Source organism: Peromyscus maniculatus, chromosome 20 (assembly GCF_049852395.1).
Source record: "Peromyscus maniculatus bairdii isolate BWxNUB_F1_BW_parent chromosome 20, HU_Pman_BW_mat_3.1, whole genome shotgun sequence".
Classification (NCBI taxonomy): domain Eukaryota; kingdom Metazoa; phylum Chordata; class Mammalia; order Rodentia; family Cricetidae; genus Peromyscus; species Peromyscus maniculatus.
The window spans coordinates 67,275,541-67,292,769 of record NC_134871.1 but is presented as its reverse complement, the minus strand read 5'-3'; positions in this window follow the sequence as shown (position 1 = coordinate 67,292,769).

The following is a 17,229-nucleotide window of genomic DNA, read 5'->3' as shown; positions in this document are numbered from 1 at the left end:
ATGGCTCTCTTGATGGAAGGGCTGAAAATCCGAAGTCATTCAGTACAGGCGGCTGGATGTCTCTGCAGTTCTGATCTGGTGCTGGAGTCCTGCAGGGTCTGGAGAGCTGCTGGTCTTCAGCCTATGTTGGAAACCTAAAGAAGTTGGATTTAATAGCAGCAGCAACAGGATTCACCCTGTCTTTGGGCTTAGGCAGGTCAGACGGAGAAGCCGGGTTCATGGTGGCATATCCAGACAGACGCACAGCTCACAGACAGTGTCCAGCCATGGCTAGGGTGGCATGCCATCTGCCCACCCCAAAGGCAACCTCTTTGGTAGATGTGTATCAGGTCTTTCCAAGGACACGGAAGGAGTTTAGCGGAAGCCACCTCCCACCAGTATTTCAGTGTGTGCTCTGCCACTCAGATTTAAAACAAATATCAGATTGAACGTTGAAATGAAGAGAAATCATGAAAAGGCAGGCAGGAAGGAGCAAGTGGAAGAGGCTCTTCTCGTGGTGGTGGTGGTGGTGGTGGAGTTGAATGGTGGCCAAGTGTCTCTTGTGGCTGTCAGGGCTCCTTGCTACGGTCACCTAGGAACACCTGTTTCCCTTTTGGTTCCCTTGTCTCTCAACTTCCAACAGCAGCACACTGCTGTGATGTTTACTTTATGAGGCCCATTTAGATAATAAAATACAATAAGTTTGCTACTTGTTATCCCCACTGAGATCACTGAATATGTGTTTTATCAGACCCAAATTATAAGTAGGCAGGTTGTGAATTATGGTGAGGTTGTCACTTACAATGACAAACAGCCAAGAGAGAATAAAAAGATGTTAGAATTTTGTGGTCATTGATCTGACTTTTCTGATTATATCATGGTTAATCCTCTTTTTAAATTATTATTATTATTATTATTATTATTATTATTATTATTATTATTGTGTGTGTGATGTATGTGTATTTCAGCTGTAGGTGCAAGTGTTCCATGGTGTATGTATGGTCAGAAGATAACTTTTTCTTTAAAGGTTTTTTTTTACTTTTAGTAATTGTGTGTGTTTATGTGTGTATATGTGTGTCCATGTTTGGGTAAGTGCAGTGCCCATGGAGGCCAGAAGAGGGTATCAGCCTGGAGTTACAGGCTGTTGTGAGCTATTCATTGTGGGTGCTTAGGACATTTGGGTCTTCTGCAAGAGCAGAAAGTGTTCTTAATTGCTGAGCCATTTTTCCTGGCCTGTTTTTTTAAGTTGTTATTATTATTATTATTATTATTATTATTATTATTATTATTATTAATTTGTATGAAGAGCCACACAGAGATAGTCTGAGACACCAGAAAAAAACTTTCATGAACCAACCTTATGACACACTGTTACCAAAGGATTTGATTCAAGCCTGAGGATCTTATCCTACATTAACAGATTAATGGAACTAGCTAAAGACACCCTGAACTCAGGACTGAGATTTTTTTTTTTTTTTTTTTTTTTTTTGGTTTTTCGAGACAGGGTTTCTCTGCATAGCTTTGCACCTTTCCTGGAGCTCACTTGGTAGCCCAGGCTGGCCTCGAACTCACAGAGATCCACCTGGCTCTGCCTCCCGAGTGCTGGGATTAAAGGCGTGCGCCACCACCGCCCAGCTAGGACTGAGATTTTTATACTATAGTGGTAGACACTGATTTTTCTTTCTTTCTCTTTTTTAAGAATTTTTTAAATTCACTTTACATACTAACCGCAGATCCCCCTCTCATCCCTCCTCCTGCTCCCTCCCCACTCCTCCCATTCCCTTCTCCAAAAGGGTAAGGGCTCCCAAGGGGAGGTAGGACCAAGCCCCTTCCCACTTCATCAAGGCTGAGGAAGGCATCCCACCATAGCTAATGGGCTCCAGAAAGCCAGCTCATGCACCAGGGATAGAGCCTGATCCCACTGCCAGGGGCCCCTCAAACAGACCAAACTACACAACTGTCTCCCATATGCAGAGGGTCTAATCCAGTCCTGTGCAGCTGCCACAGAGGTCGGTCTAAAGTTTATACGAGCTTGGTTCAGTTTAGACACTGATTTTAATTACATTGTCCTCTACCTGTGCTATTAGGAAATCAAAGACTCTAATTTTCATGATTAATTCAATCACTCTGGTACTGTTTTCTTTAAATTGTGTCCTTTAAACGGCTGCACTGTTCGCCTCTGACCAGGAGATAGCGCTGTGCATTTCATTGAATCTGGTTGGTTACTCCATAAACTCTTGAGTACATAGGTACACTGTGAACTGCATTCCATGACTGTCTGTTGACATTACACTACATCAAAACATTAGGCAAACTGAAAAAGGATCAACTTATTTTGTTTTAAAAGAATATAAAACTATTTATTGACCACTGTTCACCATTATTTACAACAAAGTAAATATACAGTTGGATAACATTCTGATACTGCAAAGTTACTTTTCTGGCTCATTGAACCAGAACCCAAATACTGAAAAGATTGATCCTACCAGCAAGGAATGAGTCAGGGTAAAGAAAAAACATGCGAGTCATTAATTTATACTACCAAATTTTGTTCATTTATGTCAGCGGGTCTGAAATTGCCAACATCATCTCTCACCACGATTCCATTTCCATAGCAAACCACAAATCATAACCTTTTAGTAGATTTCAACTTCCTACAAAGGAATGGTTCGCTAGAGGAACCTTTACATGCCCATTTAAGTCTTTTTGTTTGGTTTTTAGAGACAAGGATCCTCTGTGTAGTCCTGGCTGATCTAGTCTAAATCAGAGGTCCGTCTGCCTTCATGCTGGGATTAAAGGCATGCACCACTACACCCAGCCTAAGTCTTGTTATTAAATCATACTGCTAGTTGTCTAATTCCATTTTCTGAAGGGGGAGTGTGTAAGGACAAAATTTTGTAAATAAACTACTATATTTATGTGATATACATAAATTCTGATGTGGTTGCTTTAAAACTAACCAATAAATTACAGAATCATCTACTTAATCTGAAAGGTTATGGTGTCATGAAAATGTTCACAATGATGCAGTCTCATCAACATGTGTTTTCATCTACAGTTTTTAAAGAGTATTGAAAAACAAGACAAAGCCGGGTGGTGGTGGTGCATGCCTTTAATCCCAGCACTTGGGAGGCAGAGGCAGGCGGATCTCTGTAAGTTTGAGGCCAGCCTGGTCTACAGAGTGAGTTCCAGGAAAGGCTCCAAAGCTACACAGAGAAACCCTGTCTCAAAAAACCAAAAACAAACAAACAAACAAACAAAAAAAAACACCACTACCATCACCACCACCACCAACAAAAAAAAACAAACCACAAGACAAAATGAAAAACAGTTACTTAAGTGTTTTATGCAAACACACATACAAGGATCTACTTTTATCAATCAAATATGATGCTAGATGTTCAGGCACCAAAATAGAAACTTAAAAAGCCACCAAAGTTTAAAAAATATGTGGACTTACAAGGCTCACAAAAACAAAACGAACGTGTTAAATGAATTATATTTTGATTTGATACAGAATTCTTGATTGACAGCTTTCTTTTTCAATGCTGAACATTTTTGTTGGCATCCTGTGGCCGTCTGAGCCTTGGCACCTAATGAGAAATCTCGTTTTGCCCCTAGGGGTGAGCTGCCGTCTTTTTTTGGCTGCTTTCAAGTAGACTTTTGTTTGTTTTTTTTAGTAAGTTTAATTAATTCAGTTAATCATGATGTATGTTGGCATAGATTTCTTATGCCTTATCATGTTTGAGGATTGCTCATATTTTTGAATTTGGAGTGATTTCAGCCATTATTGCTTTGAGTATCTTCTCAGTCTTGTTACCTTTCTCTCTCCTGAAACCCTATAGACATGACTTAGGACTCATTTCTTTTCTTTTTTTAAAAAAATGCTTTACCTTTATTCTTTTTTTTATATTTTTTATTTTATTTTTATGTGCATTAGTGTTTTGCCATGGGTATCGGGTCCCCTGAAACTGGAGTTACAGACAGTTTTGAGCTGCCGTGTGGGTGCTGGGAATTGAACTCTGGTCCTCTGGAAGAACAGTTAATGCTCTTAACCCCTGGGCCATCTCTCTAGCCCCGGACTCTTTTCTTAAAGCCCTGCAGGTCCTCGGGACTCTGTTGACTTTCCTGAACCTGTTTTCCCACCCAGAGCTCCTCCAGTCTGCCTCCCCAGTTCTTGGGGTATAATCACGTGCCTCCATCCCCAGCCTTCATCTGGGTGCTGGCAATCTGAACCCAGGACCCGGTGTTTCCCTGCCAAGGACTTTACTGACTGAGCCAATCTCCACGGTCTACTTCATTGAGATTTAAAAAAAATTAGTTAATGTCTTTTATGTGCATGGGTGTCTGTGTACCACGTGTGTGCCAGGTGCCCACAGAGGCCAGGACTGAATGACAGATGGTTGTGAGCTGCCAGGTGGGTGTGGAGAATTGAACCCAGGTCTTCTGGAAGAACACCCAGTGCTCTTAACTTCTGAGCCATCTCTCCAGGCCCTTCATTTCAGCTACTTTATTTTCAATTCTAAGTTTACAGTTGATTCTTCTTTATAGCTTCTATTTTTTTACTTCTTTCTTTCTTTTTTCCTTTTGGTTTTTTCCAAGCCTAAAACTCAGAGATCTGTAAACGGAGACTTTGATCTATTCTTTCCCGTCCCACAGTCATTTCCAAATAATCACTCAAAGTCTTATATTAATTATAAATGTTTGGCTGATGGCTCAGGCTTATTACTAGTTAGCTCTTACATTTAAATTAACCCATATTTCTTATCTATGCTTTGCCATGTGGTTCATGGCTTGTTATCTCATTTTCTATATGGCGGCTGGCTGGTATCTCCTGACTCTGCCCTTCATCTTGTCTTCAAGTTGAATGTACCGCCTAACCTTATTCTGCCTGGCTATTGGTCAAAACAACTTTATTTATTGTGGGAGCCCATTCTCGGGTTCCTCGTGGCTTTACCCAGCAGGTCCGAATAGAGGATGATCAGGACCACGGGCCTGAGTGCAGGTGTCTGAGATGGTCTGCACTTGGCTGTGCTGGGGAGGAGGTCTTTTGCTCCACCCCTTGGCATCTCTATAAAAACCCTGGGCCAGAGACAGTCGGAGCCCATTGGAATAGGTTCCAGGCCCTCTCGAGGCTATCCTTTATTTTCTATCTGTTTATCTCCACAAGATTCTCTGCTATAAATCCTTCTATCTAATATTTCCTGCTGACTGCACTCAAGAAAACTCTGGGAAGCTGTGGGGGTGGTGGGTAAACGCCCCACAATTTATCAACCAATGAGAATAACACATATTCACAGCATACAGGATCCCACAGCAGAGATACTCCTGCCCCTGCCTCCTAAGTGTTGGGATTAAAGGCGTGCGCCACTGTGCCCAACCTAGTTTTGACTTGTTGAAACATTTTTAGCTTGGCTGTTGTAAAACCTTTTTAGATCATTTCAGCATTTCCATCATCTCAGAGTTAGCATTTATTAATTGTCTTTTCATCATACATTTTGAAAAATTTCCTTATATGCTGATTTTTTTCATAGTATATATTTAAACTTTACTTTAAAGACTTACTTAAATCTTATGTAAAAAACCGTTTTCCGGCTGTCGAGACGGCTCATTGAGTAAATGAACTTGGCGCCAATGAAGTCTGACCTGAGTTCGGACCCACATGGCAGGAGAGAACCGGCTCCTGCACATTGTCTCCGACCCCCCTCCTCACTCTCTGTGGCATGTGTAAGTGTGCTCACACAACAGATGTATACACGCTCACACACACCGGTACTGAAATGTAAAAATCAACAAAGACCCCATTTAAGGTGCCATTTCCTGGTCAAGGGAAGAGTTGGCACTCCCTGCAATTGCCAGATGGCAGTGGAAGTTCCTGATCCCACTCAGCTTGGAGAGAGTGGGTGGAGGCTATAGGTTCCTCATCAGTGATTGGTGGAACCAGGTGTCTGTTTTCCCATGTGGTCTCCAAGAATGCAGTGACATGGGATGATCTTATTATTTCTTTTAAACAGGTCTGAGGGTTAGCGTTTATTTCATACATATGTTTTGATCATAGTCTTTCCAGATCCCTTATCTCATTTCTGATGTGGTGGCCAACGTCTCGGTTGTTGGTCCTCTGGTACCACCCCATTTGGGGATGAGAAGGTTCTTCGTTGCTCACTGGAGAAGACACAGCTCCAGGTGCACCATGGGGTCTCCACGGACGCGGGTGAAGTGTTTCTCACCGGCCGGCACGGACGCTGCTCGCTCCTCGACGTCCTTCACTTGACTTTCCCCAGGTCCGCTTGGGTGTTGGCGTTCTTTACAGTCTTACCGCGCAGGAGTCCACACTGTCTATGCCAGCTCTGCTGGTGTGGGGGACAGCAGGCCCACAGAGCTTTCTGTGGCTTTGGACTGGAGTAGAGAGGGTGTCTTCTGGAAGTTTCTCTCTTGCTTGGGTACTGGGTCCTGGTCTTCTGGCTGAGAACTGGCTCGCAGGTGCTTCATTTGGAACACATGCCCATCGGTGTTTCCAGCTTGCCGGCCTCTGGAGCTGTTTGGGATGTGAGGCCGACACAAAGTTCAACACTATGTTCTTTATATCCCAAGGCCCCCTTTTCAGTCTGCCTCTTTTTCTCTACTTCATTGGAGTCTTTTCCTTCTTCTTCCTCCTCCTCTTCTTCTCCTTCCTTTCTTCCTCCTCCTCCCCCTCCCTTCTTCATCTTAAGACAGTGTCTCATTATGCAACCCTGGCTGTCCTGGAACTTACTGTGTAGATCAGAATGGCCTTGAACTCATGAGATCCGCCTGCCTCTGCTTCCTGAATGCTGGGATTAAAGGTGCGTGCCATTATGCCCGGCTTTTAGCGTCTTCTTATATTGGTCTATATACAATGTCCAGGCCTATCAGTTGTACTTAGCAGCTAAAATATGCAAATCTGTGCTGACTTTTAACGATTTAACCATATTTCCTGTACTGATTCTTAATGAAAAGCTGCCCGTTATTGTTTGCGTCTCCTATTCATGCCTATGTTGAGTCTTGAAGGGGTAGGTTGGCTTTGGAAGTGCTGCAGAGGGAATGGGAAATGCCCCCCACAGGCTCCCGTTTGGTTGTGTTTTTTCGAGAGGTTATGGAATCTTTTTGGATACTGCACCTAGCTGACAGTTGAAGGTCTATAGCAGTGGTTCTCAACCTGTGGGTCGCGATCTTTGGAGGATCGCACAGCTTTTCTTTCACAGGGGTCTCCTAAGACCATCAGAAAACACCAATATTTACATTATGATTCACAACAGCAGCGAAATTACAGCTCTGAGGTAGCAATGAAATAATTTTATGGTTGGAGGTCACCACATGAGGAACTGTATTAAAGGGTGGAAGCGTCGGGAAGGTTGGGAACCACTGCCCTTCAAGGATGGGTCTTGAGGTTTACAGGCCAACCGCGTTTCCAGCTGTTTCCTGGTTGATGCCATATAGTACGCATATGCCCGAGGTTCCCGCTGCCGGGCTGTGAAGGCTGTCCCAGTGGACAGCCTCCCCTCTAAAGAAACCCTTCCTCCTCTGAGTTGCTTTCTCGGGTATCTATCCCAACAGCTGGGAAAAGAGATAATCCAGAAAGAGGTTAGGTCCCGAGGACGGAGCCCTAGAGAGCTGCCTTGCTCCTTCCACACCACAAGGGGGCAGTAGGGAGGCACCATGCGAGAAAACAGGCTCTTACCAGACTGAATCTGCTAGGACTTCCCAGCCTCGGGACTTCCTTAGGGCAGCCCGAATGGCGGGAGGTGGTCCTCGCTCTCCTTGGCGCCTTAGCCCCTACCTGGCCCCGGGTCCTGTGGGTCCCCTCTGAAGCTCACTCCGTCGTGCTCCCAATCTCCCTAGTCTGGCACAGCATGCTCCTATTTGGTCTCCCTGCTAGGAGTCCCAGCCCCCCCCCCCCCCATTCCGTTCTCTATAGCAAGAGCAAACTTAAAAATTATTCATTATCAATGTATAGGTGTGTGTGTGTGTGTGTGTGTGTGTGTGTGTGTGTGTGTGTGTGTGTGTGTGAGAGAGAGAGAGAGAGAGAGAGAGAGAGAGAGAGAGAGAGAGAGAGAGAGAGAGAGAGAGAATGTGCCATGACATGTATGGTCATAGAATAACTCCATGGAGTTAGTCTTCCACATCCAGGGACAGAAAGAACTCATGGCAAGCGCCTTTTAATCCACTTACCATCAAACCTATAAAAGCGCAAATCAGTTCTTGCCACGGTCCGGATTAAGAATCTGAAAGTGGTAGGCCATTGTACTTTTATTAAAATATGGCTTCTTTTAAAATATTAATTTGTGTATGTGTGTATACGAGTGTTTTGCCTGTCTGTAATGTATGTATGTATACCATGTGTGTACCCAGTGTCATGAGGCCAGAAGAGGGCACTGGATCCCCTAGAACTGGAGTTATGGGTGATCATGAGCCATTCTGTGGATGCTGGGACCCTAACTCGGGGGGCCTCTACAAGAGTAGCAAGTGCTCTTGACCACTTCATTCCCAAAATATGGCTTCCTAATTATAGTCTGCTGGGTGTCCTGTGGGGCGTTTACCCACCACCCCCACAGCTTCCCAGAGTTTTCTTGAGTGCGATCAGCAGGAAATATTAGATAGAAGGATTTATAGCGGAGAATCTTGCGGAGATAAACAGATAGAAAATAAAGGATAGCCTCAAGAGGGCCTGGAACCTATTCCAACGGGCCCGGACTGTCTCTGGTCCAGGGTTTTTATAGAGACACCAAGGGGTGGAGCAAAAGACCTCCTCCCCCAGCACAGCCAAGTGCAGACCATCTCAGACACCTGCACTCAGGCCCGTGGTCCTGATCATCCTCTATTCGGACCTGCTGGGTAAAGCCACGAGGAACCCCAGAACGGGCTCCCACAGTGTCCAATGATCTACCTGCTGTCTGTTTCCACCGCTAATTCTTGTCTGTTCTTCCCGCGCATCACCCCCCTCCCCCCGCCCCCACATACTTCTTTCCCTCCTCGTTACCTGTCTTGTACTGCCTCAGGGCCTTTGCCCTTACCTGCTCTTTCTCACCTCCTCTAAGGAAGCTTCTAACTACTTCTCTTACTCATGAAACTCTACTCACATTGCTTCATTTCCTTCAAAGTCTCTAGTATTTTCTGGCATAGCTACTTATTTGCTAGCATGTGCCTCTGCTCCCTCTTTGAGGTATAAACTTGATGACTGCGGTGGTTTGAATAGGTATGGATAGACCCCAGACCCAGGGTACTACCTTCTCAAGGGGACGCCCCAAGAACCCAGACTCCAGTCCAGTTGATGCAACAGCACGAGGTTTTTATTGAAGCAGCTGTACAGTTGGGCAAACCCTGCTCCAAAGAGCAAGAGTCGCATCTTACTGTAGCCATATGGGTGCTTTTAAAGGAAAAACCCACAAAGGCCATAAGATTACAATTCCCATACAATTTCATTTCACAAGATCATGGTCTGATCCTAGAGTGGGTACAGTCACGTCCGCATGTACATTCTTTCTGAAACCTCAAGGGGCAGGTATCAGGGCGGGAGTGAGGTTTACACAAAGGTCACAGTGGTCCTTCCTGGAACACTTGCAACTATCCCAGTCACAGTTGAGCACATCTCTTAACAGAAATCTTTTTACATTGTTACATTGTTGAATAATGATTGAGTCAGCTTGCCCTTGGAACTAGATTTTTAGTTTCTCATTTCCTGGGGCTTGGGGGTGTAAGCCTAAAGGGTTAGGGTCTTTTAGTATGGCCCCCATAGACTCATGTGCTTGGCCCTAGGGAGTGGCACTATTTAGGAGGTATGGCTTTGTTGGAGTAGGCGTGGCCTTGTTGGAGGAAGTGTGTTACCATGGGGGCGGGCTTTGAGGTATTAAATGCTCAAGATATGCCCAGTGTGGTACACAATCTCCTGCTGCAGATCAAGATGTAGAACTCTCAGCTCCCTCTCCAGCACCATGTCTACCCTCATGCCGCCATGTTTCTTATCATGGTGACAATGGACTGAACCTCTGAACTGTAAGCCAGCCCCAGTGAAATGCTTTCCTTTATAAGAGTTGCTGTGGCCATGGTGCCTCGTCACAGCAATAGAAACCCTAAGACAATGACATTTGGTTTGTTGCCTCTTGTTCATTAGGACGCTGGGAGGCTGAGGAGATGAATCAAGCCAACTCCAAGTGAGGTGGTCTGTGGAGGGCAAGGCAGTGTTTCACATTTGGCATATCCCTACTGCCCCCTTGTGGTGTGGATGGAGCAAGGCAGCCCTCTAGGGCTCCGTCCTGGAGACCTAATCTCTTACTGGATTAGCTCTTTTCCTAGCTGTTGGGATAGGGGCTGAGTTGTGGATGTCCCTGACACTCTACAGAGGAGGAAGTGAGGCTGGGAAGTCATCTGGTATCTGAGGGCACATGTATGCCAGGCAGAGTGCCTGGCACCAGAGTGACAAGCATGAGTGAAGCAGGGCTCTTACCTTCCTGTGGATTGCGAGCTCATGTCAGTGACAGGAGCATGAGCCACTGGCCTTGGAGGATGTGTGAATCCGCTGTGGTGAGCCTCTGGTGGGAGGGAACGAAGCGTCAAGATAAGGAATAAATGTACTTCGTGTTGGGGGTGGGACGAAGATTTTTGAAAAGCTTTATGTGGAGGATGGTATATGAACGAGGCCTTCTACGATGAATAGGACCTTTCCAGGTGTGGGAGAGGAGATAAGAGCTTGCCAGGAAGGGGAACGCAGAGGGAGGCTGGGAGACACGTTCGGAGCTGTCAGCAGCTGAGAGCAGGCCGGACGGTCACAACGTATATTAGCGTTAGCATAAAAGCGAATTTGGCTAGAGAGCTGGATGAATAGGCTTAATTTTCTCACTGAATGAACTTCTATCTCCAAGAGTCTGTGGAAGTTTTCTCTGGCTCCTGGGCTCTTCCAGGCTTTGTGTGCTTTTCCTGAATTAGCCTCGCTGTTGGAAAGAACAGTGACAGCTGTGGGAGCTGAGACAAGGTGAGGTTAACGCACACACTGGCCTGTGTGCCTACTTCCTGCGCTGAATGTGTGTTTGGGGCCATTCAGAAAGGCCTTTCACACAAGGGCGTGAATTGGGCAAACTATGTTGAGTTTAAACTGGCGCAAGCCCATCATCCGGAAGGCGACGTGGTTCTTTGGTCGGTTCCCAACCTGCTTAGTCCCGGGTCTCTTGGCAACACCAAGAATTGCAGAATCGGTTGCCCCAAAATGAGGACTACACTCCTAGGTGTGAGGGTTCCTCCTGTGTCTTATACAGGTTTTGTCCTTTAGAGACTGGAGAGACCTGTGCCTGCAGCCACGCGAGGAAGCCATTGGCGGGCAGACACCCACCCCATGGGCCATGGGGAAGCAAGCCATTGAGCAGCCCTGCTCGGTGGTCCCTTCTCCAGCTCCCGCCTCCAGGTTTCTCTTGGGTTTCTGCTCTGACTTCCCTTCCTGATGGACTGTGAGCTGTAAGTTGAAATAAGCCCCGTCCTTCCCAAGTTGCGGCTGGTCATGGTGTTTATCATAGCACGAGAAAGCCAACTAAGATAGTCAGTGAGAGTAGTCGTGGCTTATCGCTGGGTGGGAACACACCATGTGTCCACACTCCAGGACGAGGGGAGCGCAGCGAGATGTAGGCGGGTTGAGCGGGGATGTGCCGGCTGTGCTGTCCCGGATGAACATGTCTAAAGCGTGACTCGGACTTAAGAAGCCAGAGCCACTCAGTTCTGAAGGAAGGACCTTGGTGACGAGGGTCCTCACTGACGTGGCACCAGAAGGAAGGATGTCCCCAAGTGTCTCTTGCTCCACGGCAGCTCTTGTTCGTGACCTACAGCCGAGAGGACGGCCGCTCATCAGAGGGGGGTATGGGGGGGGGGGCTACGGCGGCCATGCCGCGGTGGGCACACTGGTCGGGGATGCTGGCGAGTGCAACAATCTGTCCTGGTGGAGGATCACCTCGCCTCATTTGGAGTCCGGGTCACGTCCTGGAGGAAGCATCTGAGCCCTTTGCCGGCTGTCAGTTCCAATTTCACGCTCCTTTCTGCCGTGCTATCTAAATTAAATCTCGCCTTCACTTGGGAGCCCTCTGGCTTTTAGGTCCTATTTTTGGAATAGCATTCAAGGTTTGAATCTACTGAAAAGGAGGCTCCAGGGCCCCGTCTGGGCTTCCCCAGGCTCCCCCTGCTCTGCACACTCAGCCGGATCTGCGCGGCTTCGGGGCTCATGTTCCTCTCCCCTGCTATGGGGAAATTGTTCAGCCACAGACACTACTTGGTGCCTTGAAGCCAAGGCCTTTCCCAGCAGGCGTTCTGGTATCCCTGCCCCCACCCCCCCACAGACTCTGAGGCCACAGACCCAATAACAGCAGCGTCAGTCTCTTCCTGGCTTCTTTTGGAGATGAGTAGATTGACTCGATAAAGGAAGGCCTGCAAGGGGGAGGCGCGCGAACTGTAAGGTCAGTGTGCACGTGCTAGTGAGCATGCTGGGAAAGGCCAGCAGCTACCAGCCTGACCCTGGGCTCTGACACCAGCAGTAATACCGGTTGGAGGAGCTGTGGGGAGGAACGGCGCTTCTGCAGACGCATGGGCAGAGACCTCCCCTGTGGGGCTGAGAGGACCCCACAGATGGGGAAATGGGGCGGGATAGTATTCCCGACTTGATTTTCCCTTGGAGAACTCGCTCACACCCAGCCACCTCTAATAGTGGCGAGCCTGGCTAACATGGGGGGGGGGGGGCGTTAATCCCTGAAGCTCAGGTCTCTGGGTGAGCACTTTCTTTTGGCTACCTTGTTTAGAGTTTGGACCAACGGGCATTGGTGACATGACATTGAGTCCATGTCCCGATGCCACTGTGTTTCCTTCCTGGGAGTCCCAAGCCTGTGCCAGCTGCTGTGTCTCTGAGTCCCTGTCTTATTTTGTTTTCTGCTGCGACACAGAGACCGAGAGACTTATACTTAGATTATTGGCTCACACTTAGGGAGTCCAGTATGGAGGGCATCACAGGGCCAACGTGTGCTAGACAGCGGCATCATGGTCCTAGCTTCAAGCCCTCATGGTTGGCGTCAGTCCATTGACATTTTATTTTTAAGTTTTTATTGTATATGTTCACTGTTTTGATTTGCATTTTTCTAATAGCTTGTGAGTTTGAATTTTTCATGCTTATTAGACATCTGTGTTTCATCTTTTCGGAATTGTCTGTGCGTGTCGTTAACCCATTTTTTTTTTGGTTATTCGTGTCTTCTTGTTTAGTTTTTGAGTTCTTTGTATAGTCTAGATGCTAGTCCTCTGTCACATGTGTGCCTAGCGAAGATTCTCTGCCATTCTGTAGGCCGTCTCTTTGCTCAGTTAACTGCTGCATCCTTCACCATGGAAAGCTTTTCAGTTTCATAAAATCTCATTTGTCACTTGCTGGCATTATTTCCTGAGTGACTAGAGTCCTCTTCAGAAAATGCCTGTCATCCTGAAGCAGTTCCCCTGTTTCCCCCTCTGACACTTTCAGAGTTTCAGTCTTATTTTCAAGTCTTTAATCCAGCTGGAGTGGATTTTTTGTATAGGGTGAGAAGTAGAAAAGTAGTTTTATTCTTTTTTCACATGTGGATATCCAGTTGTCAGCACCACTTGCTGGAGATTTGTCTTTTATCCACTGTGCATGGTTTTTTGTTTTTGTTTTTTTTTTGTTTTTTGTTTTTTGGTTTTTTTTTGTTTGTTTGTTTTAAGACAGAGTTTCTCTGTGTAGCCCAGGCTGGCCTGGAACTTGATATGCAGACTAGGCTGGCCTCGAACTCACAGACATCTGCCTGTGTCTGCCTTCCAAGTGCTGGGATTAAAGGTGTGCGCCACCACCACCACCGGGCCTGTATATTTTTTTATAACTTTGTAAAAACAAAAACAAAAAAATGAACCAGGCAGCTGCAGCTTTCTGGGTTTTAATCTGGGTCTTCTATTTATTCCTTCGCTCTAGGGAATCCATTTTGTACTAGTGCCCTGCTATTTTTGTTGGTATGGCTTGGCAGGATGATTTGAAATCAGGTATAGCAATACCTCTAGTCTTCTTCTCCTCCTCCTCCTCCTCCTCCTCCTCCTCCTCCTCTTCCTCCTCCTTCTTCTTCTTCTTGGGGGGGGGTTTCGAGACACGGTTTCTCTATGTAGCTTTGGAGCCTTTCCTGGAACATGTAGACCAGGATGGCCTTGAACTCACAGAGATCCTCCTGCCTCTGCCTCCCGAGTGCTGGGATTAAAGGAATGCGCCACCACTGCCTGACTAGTGTTATTCTTTTTTGCTCCAAAATGCTTTGGGTATCCAAGGTCTGTGGTGACTCCAGTGAATTTTAAGATTTTTTTTTCACCTGTGAAGAGTAGCATTGGAATTCTGAAGGGATTGTAGATTGTATTGAATTTATAGATTGTTTTTGGTAGGATGGCCATTATCACAACATTAATTCTTATAATCTATAATGATGTGAGGTCTTTTCATCTTCCAGTGTTGTCTTCAATTTCTTTCATTGTAGAGATATTTTACTTCCTTGATTAGGCTTATCAGGTATATTTTTCATTAAATTTTTTATGCAATATATTTTGATCACATTCTTTCCCCTCTCCCAGCTCCTCCCAGCTCCTCTCCATCTCCCTACCCACCCGACTTCAGGTTCTCTCTCTCTCTCTCTCTCTCTCCCCCCCCCTCTCTCTCTCTCTCAAAACAAAACAAAACAAAACAACAAAACCCAGCCCTCCCCCACCAAAAAAAAAAAAACAACAACAGGAAAAACAATAAGAAAACTAAAAATGAAAATAAAAACAAATTAAAAAAGGAAAAGGAAATCAATATGATTTTTAAAAATATCAAACAAAACAAAAAGCATACACAGGTACACAAATATGGAGTTTGTTTTATGTTGGCCAACTACTCCTGGATATGGAACCTGCTCTGGAGTATGGTTGATATACCTAGTAACACTCCATTGCAGAAAACTGAGTTTTTAATTTCCCAGTAGGTATCATTACAAATAGGGGTAGGACTTTGTGTCCACTTCCCCTTCTCAGTGTGAGATGTGTCTGGTTTGAACCTGTGTAGACCTCGTGTGTGCTGTCACGGTCTCTGTGAGGTCATCTGTGTGCCAGTCCTGTTGTGTCTGGAAGACACGGTTTCCTTGGTACCATCCGTCCCCTCTGGCTCTTACGATCTCTCAGCCTTCTCTTCTGCATAGGTCTCAGAACCCTCAGGAGGGATGTGGTGAAGACATCCCAGTTAGGACTGAGTGTTCCAAGGTCTCTGACTCTCTATATGTTGTCGAGTTGTAGGTTTCTGTGTTTATTACCACCTATTGCAAGGAGAAGTTTCTCTGATGAGGGTTGATCTCCAAGAATACAGCTTTGATCTATGAATAGAGCAACGTATCTTAGGAGTCACTTTATTGCTATGTTCCTCTAGCAGAATAATGGTGGTAGATTCCCCCCTAAGCTCACGAACTGTCTAGTCTTAGATTCTTGGCCACTTTGGTGCTGTCGTGTATAGGCTCCATCCATATCATGGAGTGGGTCTTAAGTCCAATTAAAAAATGGGCCGGGCGGCGGTGGTGGCGCACGCCTTTAATCCCAGCACTCGGGAGGCAGAGCCAGGTGGATCTCTGTGAGTTCAAGGCCAGCCTGGTCTCCAAAGTGAGTTCCAGGAAAGGCGCAAAGCAACACAGAGAAACCCTGTCTCCAAAACAAAACAAAACAAAACAAAACAAAACAAAACAAAACAAAACAAAACAAAAAAAATGGTTGGCTACTCCCACTATTTCATCAATATATCTTTCAGGCAGGTCTCTGTTGTTGATTCAAGGGTTGGTTTCTGCGTGAAACCTATGATTGCTGTTCTCCTCTGGTAGTGTGCAAAGTACTTTCCAGCACCATGAATACTATTTAAAGTGGTGAAGCTTCTAGAAAGGTACCACCTTGATTTCTCCATGTTCGTTGACATGCGTAAATTGTGTCTTCGGCATTAGGGTCTCACCATCAGTGGAGAGAGTATCCAACAGCCCTGGCAGTAGCTTATCATGCTGGGCAGTGGCAGTGGCGGGGTCCATGGGAGCCCTTTGGCCAATGGCTCAACAAGAAGTAAGCTGGCACTGGAGGTTTGAACTGGTGGCATGTCTAGTTGGAGCGTTGTCTCCTCGGTTATATGGTGACTCCATTTAAATTTCATTCATCTATGTGTATTTCAGGAAGCTTCTGCAATAGCAGGTTCTCATATGGCTTTCCAAAGGGCCTTTGGTATTGTCTCTCTCCACATTCCCTCTTTACCCTGTCCTCCCATCCCTTCCCTACTTAATTCTTCCTTTTCCCCCTTTGTCTCTTTATAACACTACACTCTATTTCCCCTTCCTTGGAATATCTTATCTCTGGTCCCTTGCTATCAACTTAACCTCCACGGTTATTTGGATTGAAACACATATATCTAAAGTTTAAAAAGTAACACCCACATATTAGAATAGAAAACATACAACGTTTGTCTTTTGGGGCCTGGGTTACCTTACTCATGATGATTGTTTCTAGCTTTATCCATTTACCTGTAAATTTCATTTTTCTTGATAGCTAGATAATATTCCTCTGGGTAAATATTCCATGTTTTCACTGTCCATTCATCAGTTGATAAATATCTAGGTTGTTCCCAGTTTCTGACTATTATGAATAGAGCAGCAATGAATACAGTTGAGCAAGCATCTCTACAATAGGATGAAGCAACCCTTTTGCGTATATGCCCAAGAGTGGGATAGCTGGATCTTGAGGTAGGTTGAGTCTCACCTTTCTGAGGAACTGCCACAGTGGCTGGACAAGTGCACTCCCAGCAGTAATGGGAGTGTTCCCTTGCTCTACATCCTCACCAGCATCTGCTGTCATTTGTTTTATTAATCTTGGCTATTCTGATTTAGGGTGAGATGGAATCTCAAAGTAGCTTTAATTTGCATTTCCCTAATGGCTTAAAAGTTGCCGAACATTTTAAGAAGTATTTCTCAGCCATTTGTGTTACATCTTTTGGGAATTCTGTTTGGTTCTATACCCTATTTGTAATTGGGTTTTTTGTTTTCATGATGGTGTGTGTGTGTGTGTGTGTGTGTGTGTGTGTGTGTGTGTGTGTGTGTGTTTCAAGAGAAGGTTTCTCTGTGCAGCCCTGGCTGTCCTGGAACTTGCTCTGTAGATCAGGCTGTCCTTGAACTCAGAAATCTGCCTCCCTCTGCCTCCCGAGTGCTGGAATTAAAGGTGTGCACCACCACTACT